Source organism: Bombina bombina, chromosome 7 (genome assembly GCF_027579735.1).
Source record: "Bombina bombina isolate aBomBom1 chromosome 7, aBomBom1.pri, whole genome shotgun sequence".
Taxonomy (NCBI): domain Eukaryota; kingdom Metazoa; phylum Chordata; class Amphibia; order Anura; family Bombinatoridae; genus Bombina; species Bombina bombina.
In genome coordinates this window covers 338,799,667-338,815,264 of record NC_069505.1, presented here as the reverse complement: position 1 = coordinate 338,815,264, position 15,598 = coordinate 338,799,667, and the positions used below count along the sequence as shown (strand labels likewise).

Here is a 15,598-nt window from a genome sequence, read left to right as displayed (position 1 = left end):
AGTGTATGATCCAGGCCAAGTGCTGACTGACACTCTCCCCCCCTGAAAATAACACCTAATACCAACCATACCACTTCATCCCATCCACTAAGTCCTTGTGAGACCTAAAACCCAAGTCATTACCCTCAACATGAATCAACAATATATCTGGACGAAACAACCTAGCATACTCCAAAACTTTTATTAGTAATTGATCCTACCTCATGCCTTTGATTCCAAACCAGCATATGCCAACCACCTCTGGAGAAAACTCCAGTTGAACCCCATCCTCTTTCACTGCTGCCGCCTTCATAGCCCAATATATATAGGAATGACCCATCAGCCAACACTGAATCGAACCTGAAAAGGAAACACAAAACAAAAGAACTAAACCAATGCTGGCCTAATGTATGAAAAATACCTATTAGAAGACCACCTCTTAATCCACTCAGCCTCCATCCCCTATGAATGGGCCTCAGTAACTGCTCCAATCCTAAAAGAGTGGGCTCCAAACTCTCAAAGAAGCAAAACTAAGCATGCTCAAACATTTCCTAAACACTGCTAAAAATTGTAACTGAGATAGTGAAGAACAATCCATATGAACAAACAATGGACCCACCCACAGAGGCCTAAACCCCACATATTCCTTCATTACAGCAATAGGGTCCCCCCATCGCCTTCAATTTTATCTGAGTCCCTCTTCCTCCTTGGTCCATATTTGATCTCCGTAACCATATATATAAGACGTCCCCACACACCACCGCATCTGACAGCTGAGGCCCCCCTTTATCCCTTTTACTTTTACCAACCAATTTGGATACTAAAAGCTGCCCTAAATAACAAAGCCTCATATTGCGTGGTACAAATTCCTTACGTTTTTCAACTATCAGCTAAAGTACTGAAAAAAACAACTGGATGTCTGCCATCCAATACCACCCTTCCCTTGACCAAACTTCTGGCTGCCAACCTAACTATAAAACATTTTGTAACATCCTCCCACCCCATCAATTGAAAAAGAAATAGCATAGCCGCTTGTTGCCTCTGAAACATGGATCACAAAATACCTACCTGTTCCCACTCCTGCATTCAATCTAACAAAGCTATCACCCTACCTTCAGAAGAATTGACTTGTCCTCGTCCCTGCAAAAATTCCCACAATAAAACCCATACCTGCATGTAAGATTTCCATGTCCCTGGAGCAACGCTCCTCTCATCATATTCAGCCTGCTGAGAATGCCATTCCCCACAGCTCCTCCGGGCACTCCTCCCCAATCTCTTCTGCCTCTGGAGCCAAGCAACGGAATCAATACCACTGTAAATGGAGAGAGCATCAGCAATTGCATTACATTTTCCTGGCACATACACTGCTTTAAATAAAACATTGCATTGCAAATATTTCAACACAAATACAATTGAACAAATACAATTGAACCACAGGAGGATACGAGGCAGACAAACTATTAATGGCCATTACCACACCCATATTGTCAGAATGGAAAGTCACACTTTTGTTAGACAAAAGATGTTGCCACACATGCAAAGCCACGACCAGAGGGAACAGCTCCAGGTATACTAAATTCTTAGTTAACCCCTCCTTGACCCATGCTTTTGGCCACTGACCCACACACCATTTACCCTGCAGATAAACCCCAAAATATATGGCCCCTGATCCAATCCAATACACCCGCCTCCTTCACCGACGTATCCGTGAAGAAATGAAGGTCCGAATCAAATACACCTGCCTCCTGCACCATTGCCCTACCATTAAAATCCCTCAAAAAATACCACCAGATACTCAAATTCTCTTTGAACTCTTTCCGGATCCGAATCCGGTGGAATGGCTCCTTCACACCTGCGGTCACCAAGGACAATTTTCTCGTGAAAACCCATTCCACCGGAATGATTTTACATGCAAAGTTAAGCTTGCCAATCACAGACTGATATTCCCTTAACTTAAGCTTCTGCTTCAACAACACCCCTTCAATAGTGGCTAACAGGTCTCCCACCTTATCCTTGGGTAACCAGCATTCTATTAGAACTGTGTCGATCAAGATACTAAAAAAAACTCAAATGTGGTGAGTCCCTCCATCTTTTCCTCAGCCCCTGGGATCCCAAAATATTTTGCCACCTGCATGAAAGCCACCATGAGCCTCCTGCACTCCGAAGACCTGTCTCGGCCAACAAACAGAAAATCATCCAAATAATGGACTAATGAACCAAGTCCCAACTGCTGCTTTACCACCCACTCCACAGAACAACTGAACTTCTTGAAGTAGGAGCAGGAGATAGAACAACCCATGGGCAGACAAAGGTCTACGAAGTATGAACCGTCAAAAAAGCAACCCAGAAATGATGAGATTTTGGGTGCACTAGTAAAAAGACGGAAAGCGGCCTCCACATCAACTTTCACCATTAAGGTTTCCACCCTAGCTGTCCGAACCAACTTCACCACTCTATCAAAAGATGCATAACACACCGCAGCCAACTCAAGGTCAAGCCCATCATTGACTTAAGCATCTTTTGGTGAGATATTCTCAAATTGGCCAATGGATGTTCCTTGAAAGGTCCAGCCATCCTATCCAATGAGACTTCTTTTAACAACTTAGTCCGCACAATCTCCAGGAATTCCCACACAGATTTTAAATTCCCATGAATCTTTGACCCCCCTCTACAAACGGAATCCAAAAACCCGAACTAAATCCCGTCAACAGCAGCTCTGTATTCTGCTGTCGAGATCTCCCCCTAGCTTACCATTCTGACCATGGCACCATCTTTTCGACCCTCACTGGCGTCCGCGCCTTGTACACACATTACACTGATGTCCCCCGATTTAACCACCTGCCGACCATGCCAAAAGCACTAGGAGAAGGCATGCATTCCCCCGCAACCTGAACACAGGTGCTTGTACTTAAAGGACCCTCAAAAGCGACATTGTCCATCATTAAACTGGAAGCAGAGTCTCTTTCTGATTGCCACCATCATGCTCGACTGGGCCCCACCAGGGCCTGCTCACCCCAGTCCCTCAAAAGGACTGCCCAACACGTTGAAGAGTGTTCATTTCCAACCAGATTACCATATTGTGGTCATCCAACTTCATGTCTGAGCGCACCACTATCCGTTGGCGAAACTACCCATCATATTGCCACCATGCCATGCCTCCAAATGTGCGGTTGGCAACTGAAATCTCATCAAAGTAGCAGAATAATGCTGATCCCTGCTCATGGAACTTCCCGGCTGTCACACTAGCTCAAATACAAAAGGCACGGGATCAGTTGCCAAAAGTCTTCAATAACTTTCTATACCTTTTTCTTTCACTCTTCTTTCTTGCCCTGCTCCCATTTTGTATCCTCCTTAATGTCCATGAATTGGTCCAGGGGAAGCAATGAGAAAATCTCCAAGAACTCACACTTCCAAAAATTTTCTTTGGTCTCTTGAGTCAGATGGATGCCCAATGGTCCATTCATGCAAAGACACTAGCTCCTCATGGCTACCTCCACCACCTAAATAGTTCCTGCCCCAGTTCCACCAGCCGAAGAGCCTGCTGTCCCTGCCTCAGCCCCTTGAATACCCCCAGCATGCCCCAAACCCCAGCAGCCCCAGTACCCCACACTTTAGCTCTAGCGCCTTCACTACACTGCTTCTCCACCTGGGCCACCAGGTCCTTGATGCCTTTTAAAAGCACAGAATTCACATCCCAGTTCACACTCACAATATTACTTGCAGACGTACGCACCACATTCCCGGACACCTCACCTGAGTCACTAGGCGCTGTAGCTGGTCCTGATCCGTTGTCACATCTCATCGCAATCTCCACCACCGCTGCTCTCCTCATCCTGTCTTCAGTCCTCCTCTCCAATCTCATACTGTCTTCTACTCGCCGCCCTTACGACCGTGGTCTTGCCCCGTCTCCTCTCCGGATTACTTCACCCCCTGGGGGATCTATCCAGTCTCCCCCACGTCGGTGAGGCTTGCATGTTCCTCCCCCTCCTGTCATCCACTGGCGAGCAGGATCACCCTCGCTGTCTGTTAGCCCCTGAGCCACTGGTTATCTGGCCACCAATCTTGTGACCATAAGACTCTACAGTCTGAGAAGTAAAAAGACATTCAGGGCCAGCCAACCCAAACCTCCCTGTACCCCTCCTGACCCCAATGTCCTCAGGTCGCTGTCTCTGTTCCTTTTCCTGACTAGGACCCTTGTTTCCCACTCCAGCCCCCGCAGTACCAGATGACATAATCTGCAACAATTGTGCCAAGACCCATAGGTCTCCTACCTGGTCCATTATAACTGGTCCAAAATCCACATTCCCACTGTGCAGTTCCTCCTCAAACTCATTATAAGAATCCCCCAAGAAGATGGTATCCCTATCCATGTCATTAAAGTCCTGCTCCTGATGTGGCACCTCCTGCATGGAAGGCCTGCCATCACTGGTCCTGGCCATCTCTGAGAAAAGGGTCAGGGGTAAAAACACATTAGTTATCCATGCGATACTCATCCATGCTACTGCCCCAACCCCTCTCCCTTTACCTGATCCAGCTACCATTCCAACATCCTCTACCCAGGGGCCCCCTCAGATAATCCCCACAGCTTTATCCCCTCTTTTCACACACTCACTGCCACCCCAGCTTCCAACCCCTTTCAAACAGAAGGACAAATTATGCAGGCCCTGCTCATTGAGTAAAAGAAAATGACACTTTATCTAAACCAGTTAAAAACAGATACTACTACAACCAGGCATGGGGAAAGACAGGAGCACATCCGATAATACCCCTCCCCAACAACTCCAATCACTCACAGCCAATCAGCCATCAGGGAGGCGTGTCGGCCGGGCTTGTTTGTGACGTCGGACTAACTGGCGTCATTTGCTGCTGGCGGGAATAGTGAAGGAGGGAGAATCATCAAGACAGTGCCTGCGGCTGCCGAGTGAGTGTGATTCAGCCCATATGACTGCTGCCCTGCCTGAAAGTCCACTGTCTAAGACACGAGCGGCGCTCTAGTACGGTACCTACCAACAGATACATTCTCTATGTGCTATTGTGCAGGGTGCGGTGCTTTGCCTTTGAAGCTTCAGCTTGTGCCTTGTGTAAAACCAAAAACCTACTCATCGGCTCCTCTAATTACAAAATAAAATACTTAATGCGCAATCTATCTGCTGGAATAGGGAAGCCGATGAGTAGGTTTCACACTTCCACAGCAGCACCCACCCAGCTGAACAATGGGAACAAAATTAAATACTTAAAATGCGCAATCTATCATTTTGAATTAGAGGAGCAGATGAGAGTAGGTTACAAGTTCCAGTCCAGTGTAAAATATTTTTCCCATTGTGCTATTTATTACACTGGACTGGAACTTGTAACCTACTCTGATTACTCTCATCTGCTCCTCTAATTCCGAACGATAGATTGCGCAATAAGCACTGCAGGGTTGTGAATGTGTGCATTTTTTATTTTTTTTTACATAGCCCTAAGCCCTCACTCCGCTGCACCACCTCCTTATAACATACAATAATCTAGCTGCAGGTAGCATACTCAGGGCGGAAAGATAGTAAGCAGCTCAGAAACACGTCTGTCAGGGGTCATAACCAGTCACTCTCACTGTGGGAATGTGAGAAGATCATCTGCCGCACTGGGCAGCTCAGGGCTCTTCAACTTTTTACAGATCGTGCTGCTGCTTCCCTTCTCCCCCCTCTCAGCAGCTGTCAGAAATAAAAAAAAAAAGAGTAACGCTTTGACTGCCAGAGAGGGAGCTGATAAGCATCTGTTCAGGCAGCCAAAGTTAAATCAAACAAACTTAGTTTGTAATTAGCCTTGTGTAAATTGCTGCAAAGGTCCGGGTTTACTTTTACATCAGCAGACGATGTAAAGGTAAACCCTGACCTTTGCAGCAATTTACACAAGGCTAATTACAACAAACTAACTAAGTTTGTTTGATTTAACTTTGGCTGCCTGAACAGATGCTTATCAGCTCCCTCTCTGGCAGTCAAAGCGTTACTCTTTTTTTTTTATTTCTGACAGCTGCTGAGAGGGGGGAGGAGGGAAGCAGCAGCACGATCTGTAAAAAGTTGAAGAGCCCTGAGCTGCCCAGTGCAGCAGATGATCTTCTCACAATGTGACAATGAGAAGCAGCAGGGCAGCCAAAGCAGTCTCCCCCAGCCAGCCCCAATACACACTTTGTATAGTGTTCAGTGCACGGCTCACAATGCTGCAGATCATGGTGCTTAACTTTAAACACAGTGCTCTGCCCCTCCAGCCCCCATGTGTCCAGACCCTCTGTAGACTCAACCTCACTGCAGCCAGCACACAGGAGAAAAAAGGTAGGGGATGACTGGTCCTCCAAATAAATGTAATACTGTAATTGCATTGAATATATATATATATATATATATATATATATATATATATACTATACTATAGTGTATATATATATATGTGTGTATATATATATATATATATATATATATATACACACTATAGTGTATATATATATATATATATATATATATATATATGTGTGATGTGTGTATATATATATATATATATATATATATATATAGTGTGTATATATATGTATATATATATATATATATATATATATATATATATATATAGTGTGTATATATATGTATATATATATGTATATATATATATACACCGCATATATAATATATATATTATATATTCCACCTTTGCACGCCCATGCCTGCATAGCTACTTTGTGTCAGAGACCCTGAAGGGTCTGGATGGGGAAAAGTACAGTCTTAGAGTTAATATCAGTCTAATTTCAGGTTCTGTATTATCTGTATAAACTAGGATTATTTGTGGTGTCATGCTATACAGATGCCGGAGGGTTAGTATTTTAATCTTTACTTGTTTATTTTGTTCATGTGCTATAAAGCTATTCTTCCACCAAGGATGTGCTTGAGAAGAGGATAAGGGAGATAAGGAGCTTGATGATTTAACCTACATAAAGAAAATATTATGGCTAAATTATAATACTATTACTGGTACTTTAACTATGTGTTTACCCCCTTTGTGGGTGGAGCTGAGGGGTGGGGCTTTATTTCAAGGGGTGAGGTCTTGCGCCCCACCATCTTGAAAATTCACCAGCCGCCAATGATTTTATATATATATATATATATATATATATATATATATATATATATATATACTATACTACGTGTGTGTTTCTCTGGAGTATCATAGCCATTGCCTCCCCAGTCTCTGACCTCACCGCACGTCACTGAATCACACCACTGGGCCGTCCCCTTTTCTTCATCCCCAGACGCACATGCAAAACCGGCCCTGCCTAGAACCAACCCCCCTTTTACCACAGCATTCACAGACCCTCCTTTCAAATGGGATTGACACACCCACCTACCCATAAGGGACAGACAGCTCCTGACCAAACAATCCACCCCCTGTTTTACTCCCCAGTCTCCCCCAAATGCAGGCATCAATCATACCTCCCCATCCACTCATCAGTCATTGGCACACTCCACAGATCACTAGTACCGTGTTCCTCCCTTTTCCCCCTAACCCATGTCCTGCACCCAGCTCCCCTTGCCCAACATCTCTTTGCCCTACCTCCGGCTGTCACACTGTCTGATGGCAGCAGCCGCTCTCCTGCTGGACTTCCTGGTCCTCCACGCGATTCCCGGGTGATGACATCACCGACTCCTACTCCCATTGCATCATCCCTCTGCACCGCAGGCTCCCCATACGCTGCCAGCCTTACCGGCGTAGATCTACCGGTACCACGCTCTGTGGGCCACCCTGGTGATTTCCTCCTGCCACTTCTCCTCCTCATGCTAGTCTGCCCTCCTGACTTGGCCCAGGGCTATAACCGCTTGCATCAGGTCCTGTATAGCTGCCATAACAGTGAAGTCACCGGACCTGACAGGTAAGTGTGAGGAGAAGCTAGCTTCTTCTCAAACGTAAGCTCCCAACTCTTTGGTGCTCTTTTCTAGCCACTCCCACCTCTTATATCTTACTCTAAATTCCCACCTACATCACATCCTCATACAGCCCACTTCACCTCAAACGTCGACCTATACAGGGTTCAAATGCCCACCCTTGCATACTGCTCGTCCAGGGATTCCATTTAACTAAATTTTAAATATTTCAATAATAAACCTTTATTTTACATTTAATAGTTAGAAATCTAATTGAAATACTTTATTTGAATCAATTTTTCATGTGTTTTGATCTGCATATTTTCAAACATAAACGCTCAACTTCAGGTCTCCAAAAGCGTAATTGTTTGCAGCTCAATACAACACTAAACTCAATTCTTGTAATATGAGCATTAATAAAGCTCTCTACACTATCCATTAAAAGTATGTGGCATGGTAAAAAAAAAAGCGTTGCCTGCATTAAGAATCTCTGGTTAATAATTTTTACCATCCACTCGTAATATCAGATTGTGCGCTATTCATTGCGCAGGTTATAGCACAAGATAATGCACCCTCCGCTATTGACTGAACTACTTTATAATCTAGCCTATAATTCTCAAGACATGTGCAAGCTCCTGAGCATACCTCAGTATGCCCGCATGAAAACAGAGAATACCAAAAGCAAGATACATATTTTAGAAATATTTTTTTTCATTAATCTAAATCATAAAAGATTGATTGTGACGGATGTGTCATTAATAAAAATCTGCATTTTAAAGCATGGTAAAAAATGTGTCATGTCCCTTTAATTGTACATGCACCTATCATTATGAACAAACACAAATTATTTTTTTAGCCACTTCTATTTTCAAATATTGCAGAACAAAAAGCGGGTTTCATTGAATATATTTAAGCACAGACACAATTAGACATGCTCCGTGGCTTTGCTCAGTGTGCCATTTATCTATTCTTTCCACAGCAAGTACACTTTATATTCATGATGCTATGCTAAAAATATCCCTTCTGCCATCACGCTGTGATACCTATTGTTCTGTCCTTCTGCTACACAGGGTCTCATTAATATTTTATTATTCTAGGGTTAAAAGGATCCCGTCGTCATTGCAAACATTAAACTGACGCCCTGCAAACTCAATACATCTTTTGTACAAACAAAATAGTTATTGATCTTCGAATAAATAAATGTAACCTCTCCCTTGCAAAAAAAAAAATCTTGGCAACTCTCCAACACAATTTGTAGACTCAGACTGTGTTTATGCTGAATATCTCCAAGAAATATACAGCAGGTATTTTGCAATCTTTCAATGTATGTTAAAGGTCATTTTGCGCAAGAAAATACGATAACATATATCAATATATAAATAAATATATATATATATATAGTGCAAAATATAAAAAATATACAAAGTTCAAAAAAATGTGAAATCTTTGACTGTATATTAGGACCACTCAATGCAGTAGAATTGTATATATAATAAGTGCACAATGAAAAGATAAGGCAAAATAACTTACTCTGAATTTCAAATACGCAGTAGATTTTTTTCAGAAAATTTTTTTTTCTCCCATTTTCCGGCCCCCTTTATCATGTGACAAACATCAGCCAATCACAGACTAGTATACCTATACCCTGTGAGCTTGTGCACATGCTCAGTAGGATCTTGTTCCCCAGAAAGTGTGCATATTAAAAGACTGCAAAATTTGATAATGGAAGTAAATTAGAAAGTGTCTGAATCATAAAAGTTTATTTTTACTTGAGTGTCCTTTTAATGATCATTTTTCGCTAGAAAATAAGATTATATATATACAGTATATACAGTATATATATATATTTTTTTTTTACTGTGTGGAACACCTAGCTATCGGGGAAACACTGTGAACTTTTATCTGACTGTTACCAGCGACAGCCGTACAAAGCACGCTTCTGTGATCCAGGCGTGTGGATGCTTTTGGGCTGTTTACCTTTTACCTCCTATCTGATACCTCATACAGTATTAAAGGGACACTAAACCCAAGTTTTTTCTTTCATGATTCAGATAGAGCATGCAATTTAAAGCAACTTTCTAATTTACTCCTATTATCAAATTTTCTTCATTCTCTTGGTATCTTTATTTGAAATGCAAGAATGTAAGTTTAGATGCCGGCCCATTTTTGGTGAATAACCTGGGTTGTTCTTGCTGATTGGTGGATAAATTCATCCACCAATAAAAAAGTGCTGTCCAGAGGTCTAAACCAAAAAAGAAGCTTAGATGCCTTCTTTTTCAAATATACGGCTAGATTTAGAGTTTTGTCGGTAACGACCCGAAAAGCTAACGCCGGCTTTTTTCTGGCCGCACCATAAAAATAACTCTGGTATTGAGAGTCCACATAAAGGCTGCGTTAGGCTCCAAAAAAGGAGCGTAGAGCATATTTAACGCAGCTTCAACTCTCGATACCAGAGTTGCTTACGGACGCGGCCAGCCTCAAAAACGTGCTCGTGCACGATTCCCCCATAGAAAACAATGGGGCTGTTTGAGCTGAAAAAAAACCTAACACCTGCAAAAAAGCCGCGTTCAGCTCCTAACGCAGCCCCATTGTTTGCTATGCGGAAACACTTCCTACGTCTGCACCTAACACTAACATGTACCCCGAGTCTAAACACCCCTAACCTTACACTTATTAACCCCTAATCTGCCGCCCCCGCTATCGCTGACCCCTGCATATTATTATTAACCCCTAATCTGCCGCTCCGTAAACCGCCGCTACTTACATTATCCCTATGTACCCCTAATCTGCTGCCCTAACATCGCCGACCCCTATATTATATTTATTAACCCCTAATCTGCCCCCCACAACGTCGCCTCCACCTGCCTACACTTATTAACCCTTAATCTGCCGACCGGACCGCACCGCTATTATAATAAAGTTATTAACCCCTAATCCGCTTCACTAACCCTATAATAAATAGTATTAACCCCTAATCTGCCCTCCCTAACATCGCCGACACCTAACTTCAAACATTAACCCCTAATCTGCCGACTGGAGCTCACCGCTATTCTAATAAATGTATTAACCCATAAAGCTAAGTCTAACCCTAACACTAACACCCCCCTAAATTAAATATAATTTTAATCTAACGAAATTAATTAACTCTTATTAAATAAATTATTCCTATTTAAAGCTAAATACTTACCTGTAAAATAAATCCTAATATAGCTACAATATAAATTATAATTATATTATAGCTATTTTAGGATTAATATTTATTTTACAGGTAACTTTGTATTTATTTTAACCAGGTACAATAGCTATTAAATAGTTAAGAACTATTTAATAGCTAAAATAGTTAAAATAATTACAAAATTACCTGTAAAATAAATCCTAACCTAAGTTACAATTAAACCTAACACTACACTATCAATAAATTAATTAAATAAAATAAATAAAATAATAATAATAATAAAAGAACTAAGTTACAAAAAATAAAAAAATATTTACAAACATAAGAAAAATATTACAACAATTTTAAACTAATTACACCTACTCTAAGCCCCCTAATAAAATAACAAAGCCCCCCAAAATAAAAAAATGCCCTACCCTATTCTAAATTACTAAAGTTCAAAGCTCTTTTACCTTACCAGCCCTGAACAGGGCCCTTTGCGGGGCATGCCCCAAGAAGTTCAGCTCTTTTGCCTGTAAAAAAAAAACATACAATACCCCCCCCCAACATTACAACCCACCACCCACATACCCCTAATCTAACCCAAACCCCCCTTAAATAAACCTAACACTAAGCCCCTGAAGATCTTGCTACCTTATCTTCACCATACCAGGTTCACCGATCGATCCAGAAGAGCTCCTCCGATGTCCTGATCCAAGCCCAAGCGGGGGGCTGAAGAGGTCCATGATCCGGCTGAAGTCATCATCCAAGCGGGAGCTGAAGAGGTCCATGATCCGGCTGAAGTCTTCATCCAAGCGGGAGCTGAAGAGGTCCATGATCCGGATGAAGTCTTCTATCAACGGCATCTTCAATCTTCTTTCTTCATCATCTTCCATCCGACGCGGAACATCCTCTTCTCTCGACGCCTACTAGCCGAATGACGGTTCCTTTAAATGACGTCATCCAAGATGGTGTCCCTCGAATTCCGATTGGCTGATAGGATTCTATCAGCCAATCGGAATTAAGGTAGGAATATTCTGATTGGCTGATGGAATCAGCCAATCAGAATCAAGTTCAATCCGATTGGCTGATCCAATCAGCCAATCGGATTGAACTTGATTCTGATTGGCTGATTCCATCAGCCAATCAGAATATTCCTACCTTAATTCCGATTGGCGGATAGAATCCTATCAGCCAATCGGAATTCGAGGGATGCCATCTTGGATGACGTCATTTAAAGGAACCGTTATTCGTCGTTCAGTCGTCGGCCAGGATGGATGTTCCGCGTCGGAGGTCTTCAGGATCCTGCCGCTCAGCTCCGGATGGATGACGATAGAAGATCCCGCTTGGATGAAGACTTCAATCGGATGGAAGACCTCTTCTGTCCCACTTGGAAGAAGACTTCTACCGGATGGAGGACCTCTTCTTGCTTCGCTTGGATGAAGAATTTGGCTCAGCTGGGTGAAGACGACTCAAGGTAGGGAGATCTTCAGGGGCTTAGTGTTAGGTTTATTTAAGGGGGGTTTGGGTTAGATTAGGGGTATGTGGGTGGTGGGTTGTAATGTTGGGGGGGGTATTGTATGTTTTTTTTTACAGGCAAAAGAGCTGAACTTCTTGGGGCATGCCCCGCAAAGGGCCCTGTTCAGGGCTGGTAAGGTAAAAGAGCTTTGAACTTTAGTAATCTAGAATAGGGTAGGGCATTTTTTTATTTTGGGGGGCTTTGTTATTTTATTAGGGGGCTTAGAGTAGGTGTAATTAGTTTAAAATTGTTGTAATATTTTTCTTATGTTTGTAAATATTTTTTTATTTTTTGTAACTTAGTTCTTTTTTATTTTTTGTACTTTAGTTAGTTTATTTCATTGTAGGTAATTGTAGGTATTTTATTAAATTAATTTATTGATAGTGTAGAGTTAGGTTTAATTGTAACTTAGGTTAGGATTTATTTTACAGGTAAATTTGTAATTATTTTAACTATTTTAGCTATTACATAGTTCTTAACTATTTAATAGCTATTGTACCTGGTTAAAATAAATACAAAGTTACCTGTAAAATAAATATTAATCCTAAAATAGCTATAATATAATTATAATTTATATTGTAGCTATATTAGGATTTATTTTACAGGTAAGTATTTAGCTTTAAATAGGAATAATTTATTTAATAAGAGTTAATTAATTTCTTAGATTAAAATTATATTTAATTTAGGGGGGTGTTAGTGTTAGGGTTAGACTTAGTTTTAGGGGTTAATACATTTATTAGAATAGCGGTGAGCTCCAGTCGGCAGATTAGGCGTTAATGTTTGAAGTTAGGTGTCGGCGATGTTAGGGAGGTCAGATTAGGGGTTAATACTATTTATTATAGGGTTAGTGAGGCGGATTAGGGGTTAATAACTTTATAATAATAGCGGTGCGGTCCGCTCGGCAGATTAGGGGTTAATAAGTGTAGGCAGGTGGAGGCGACGTTGAGGGGGGCAGATTAGGGGTTAATAAATATAATATAGGGGTCAGCGGTGTTAGGGGCAGCAGATTAGGGGTACATAAGTATAACGTAGGTGGCGGCGCTTTGCGTTAGGAGCTGAACGCTGCTTTTTTGCAGGTGTTAGGTTTTTTTCAGCTCAAACTGCCCCATTGTTTCCTAAGGGGGAATCGTACACAAGCACGTTTTTTAAGCTGGCCGTGTCCGTAACCAACGCTGGTATTGAGAGTTGAAGTGGCGGTAAATATGCCTGTACGCTCCCTTTTTGGAGCCTAACGCAGCCCTTCAGAGAACTCTAAATACCAGCGTTGTTTAAAAGGTGCGGGGGAAAAAAACCATGCGTAGCTAACGCACCCCTTCTAACGCAAAACTCTAAATCTAGGTGTATGTTTTGTTTCTTGATGCCTTTTCTCCTGCACCAATCCGAACGGGCTTGTGAGATGAACCCTTTCCGCTGATCTCCGATGTCATCCTTGTCTTGTCGGTGTGGGATCGTCCGAATCCGATTGAGGTTCACTCCTGTAAGTATTTACATCTTTACTAGGATCCTTCACTAGAAGATTTGGCACACTTTTTGTATTCTTTAGAATTTTGATTTGCATTTTGATTGTCCAGTTTTCGATTTTGTTCCTCTGACCATCGTATCTATTTCATGTATGTTTGCACTCGTACATCTTGTATTAATACTATGTTCTCGTGTGACACTTATTAAGTCTGTGCACTCTATATGCATCACTAGAATTCTAGATCTGCTAGCACTTTGTATCCACCTCTTGTTAAATGTAGCCACCAATAAGCAAGCGCTATCCAGGGTGCTGAAGCTAAAAGGTGCCGGCTACTAAGCTTTACAGGGTGCTGAACCTAAAATGTGCCTGCTACAAAGCTTTACATTCCTGCTTTTTAAATAAAGATAGCAAGAGAACGAAGAAAAAATGATAATAGGAGTAAACTAGAAAGTTGCTTAAAATTGCATGCTCTATCTGAACCATGAAAGAAAAAATGTGGGTTTAGTATCCCTTTAAAGGGACATAAAGGTGCAAAAAGAAAATGCTCAAATATGTTAGAGCATTTTATAATTACACTGTTGCTTGCATGTAACTGTGGAGTCAATTTCAATTTTTCCGGGCTTTTTTCCAATATTGCAAAAATGGGAACAGCCATCTTTAGTTTTTTGTTGTTGTTGTTGTTGTTGTTTTTTGCTTAAAGGGACAGTCAAGTAAAAAAAAAAAAAACTTTCTTTAATATAAATAGGACATGTAATTTTAAACAACTTTCCAATTTACTTTTATTACCAATGTTGCTTTGTTTTCTTGGTATTCTTAGTTGAAAGCTAAACCTAGGAGGTTCATATGCTAATTTCTTAGACCTTGAAGGCCGCCTCTAATCTGAAAGCATTTTAACAGTTTTTCACCACTAGAGGGCATTAGTTAATGTGTTTCATATAGATAACATTAAGCTAAGGCACATGAAGGAGTCAGCACTGATTGGCTAAAAATGCAAGTCTGCCAAAAGAACTGAAATAAGGGGGCAGTTGCACAGGCATAGCTACAAGGTAATCACAGAGGTAAAAAGTATATTATTATAACTGTGTTGGTTATAAAAAACTGGGGAATGGGTAATAAAGGGATTGTCTACCTTTTTAAACAACAAAAATTCTGGTGTTTACTGTCCCTTTAATGAAATTGTAAACTCACACAACATATATTGCCACAGGTTAGAATTTTTCTTTAAGTGAGAGATTGACATGCAATTACACTTTTGTTGTTTATGTGATATCTTGCCAATGTGTTGCCCAATATTTGAGGCGCCCCTCCAGAAAGTAAAAAGGAGGCAGAGCGAACATTTGCAGAATATCAGAAGGGGATCTCCTAAAGATATTGTGACAGAGGGAAACTTCGGATCTATAAATTTGGATCCTTGTTTGACTCTGGTCTCAACGAATTTATAGATTTATAATTACATTATGGGTAGACCATTATAATTAGACAGGTGCGATTCGTTTCGGATTTATTCGGAAATTCTGTAAATTCGGAGATTCGGATCAATTCGAATTTCTGAATTAAAATACTTCCGAATCTACTGAATGAATCCGAAATAGCTG

At 41.3% G+C, this 15,598-nt stretch overlaps 1 protein-coding gene and 1 long non-coding RNA gene across 2 annotated transcripts in view; one reads left to right on the top strand and one right to left on the bottom strand.

Moving 5' to 3' along the window:
* Positions 1-162: 162 nt before the first annotated feature.
* On the bottom strand, positions 163-3,525 carry LOC128666409 (uncharacterized). Its single transcript, XR_008403241.1, has 2 exons — positions 1,150-3,525; positions 163-339 (listed from the first exon to the last, which is right to left on the bottom strand). It is a non-coding gene; the product is annotated as an uncharacterized LOC128666409 (long non-coding RNA).
* A 3,865-nt stretch (positions 3,526-7,390) lies between these two features.
* The window catches only part of PSMD6 (proteasome 26S subunit, non-ATPase 6), a 179,988-nt gene continuing 171,780 nt past the window's right edge, over positions 7,391-15,598 (top strand). Inside the window, 1 exon segment of the mRNA XM_053720999.1 lies at positions 7,391-7,876. The gene's annotated coding sequence lies outside the window, so the exon portion shown is untranslated.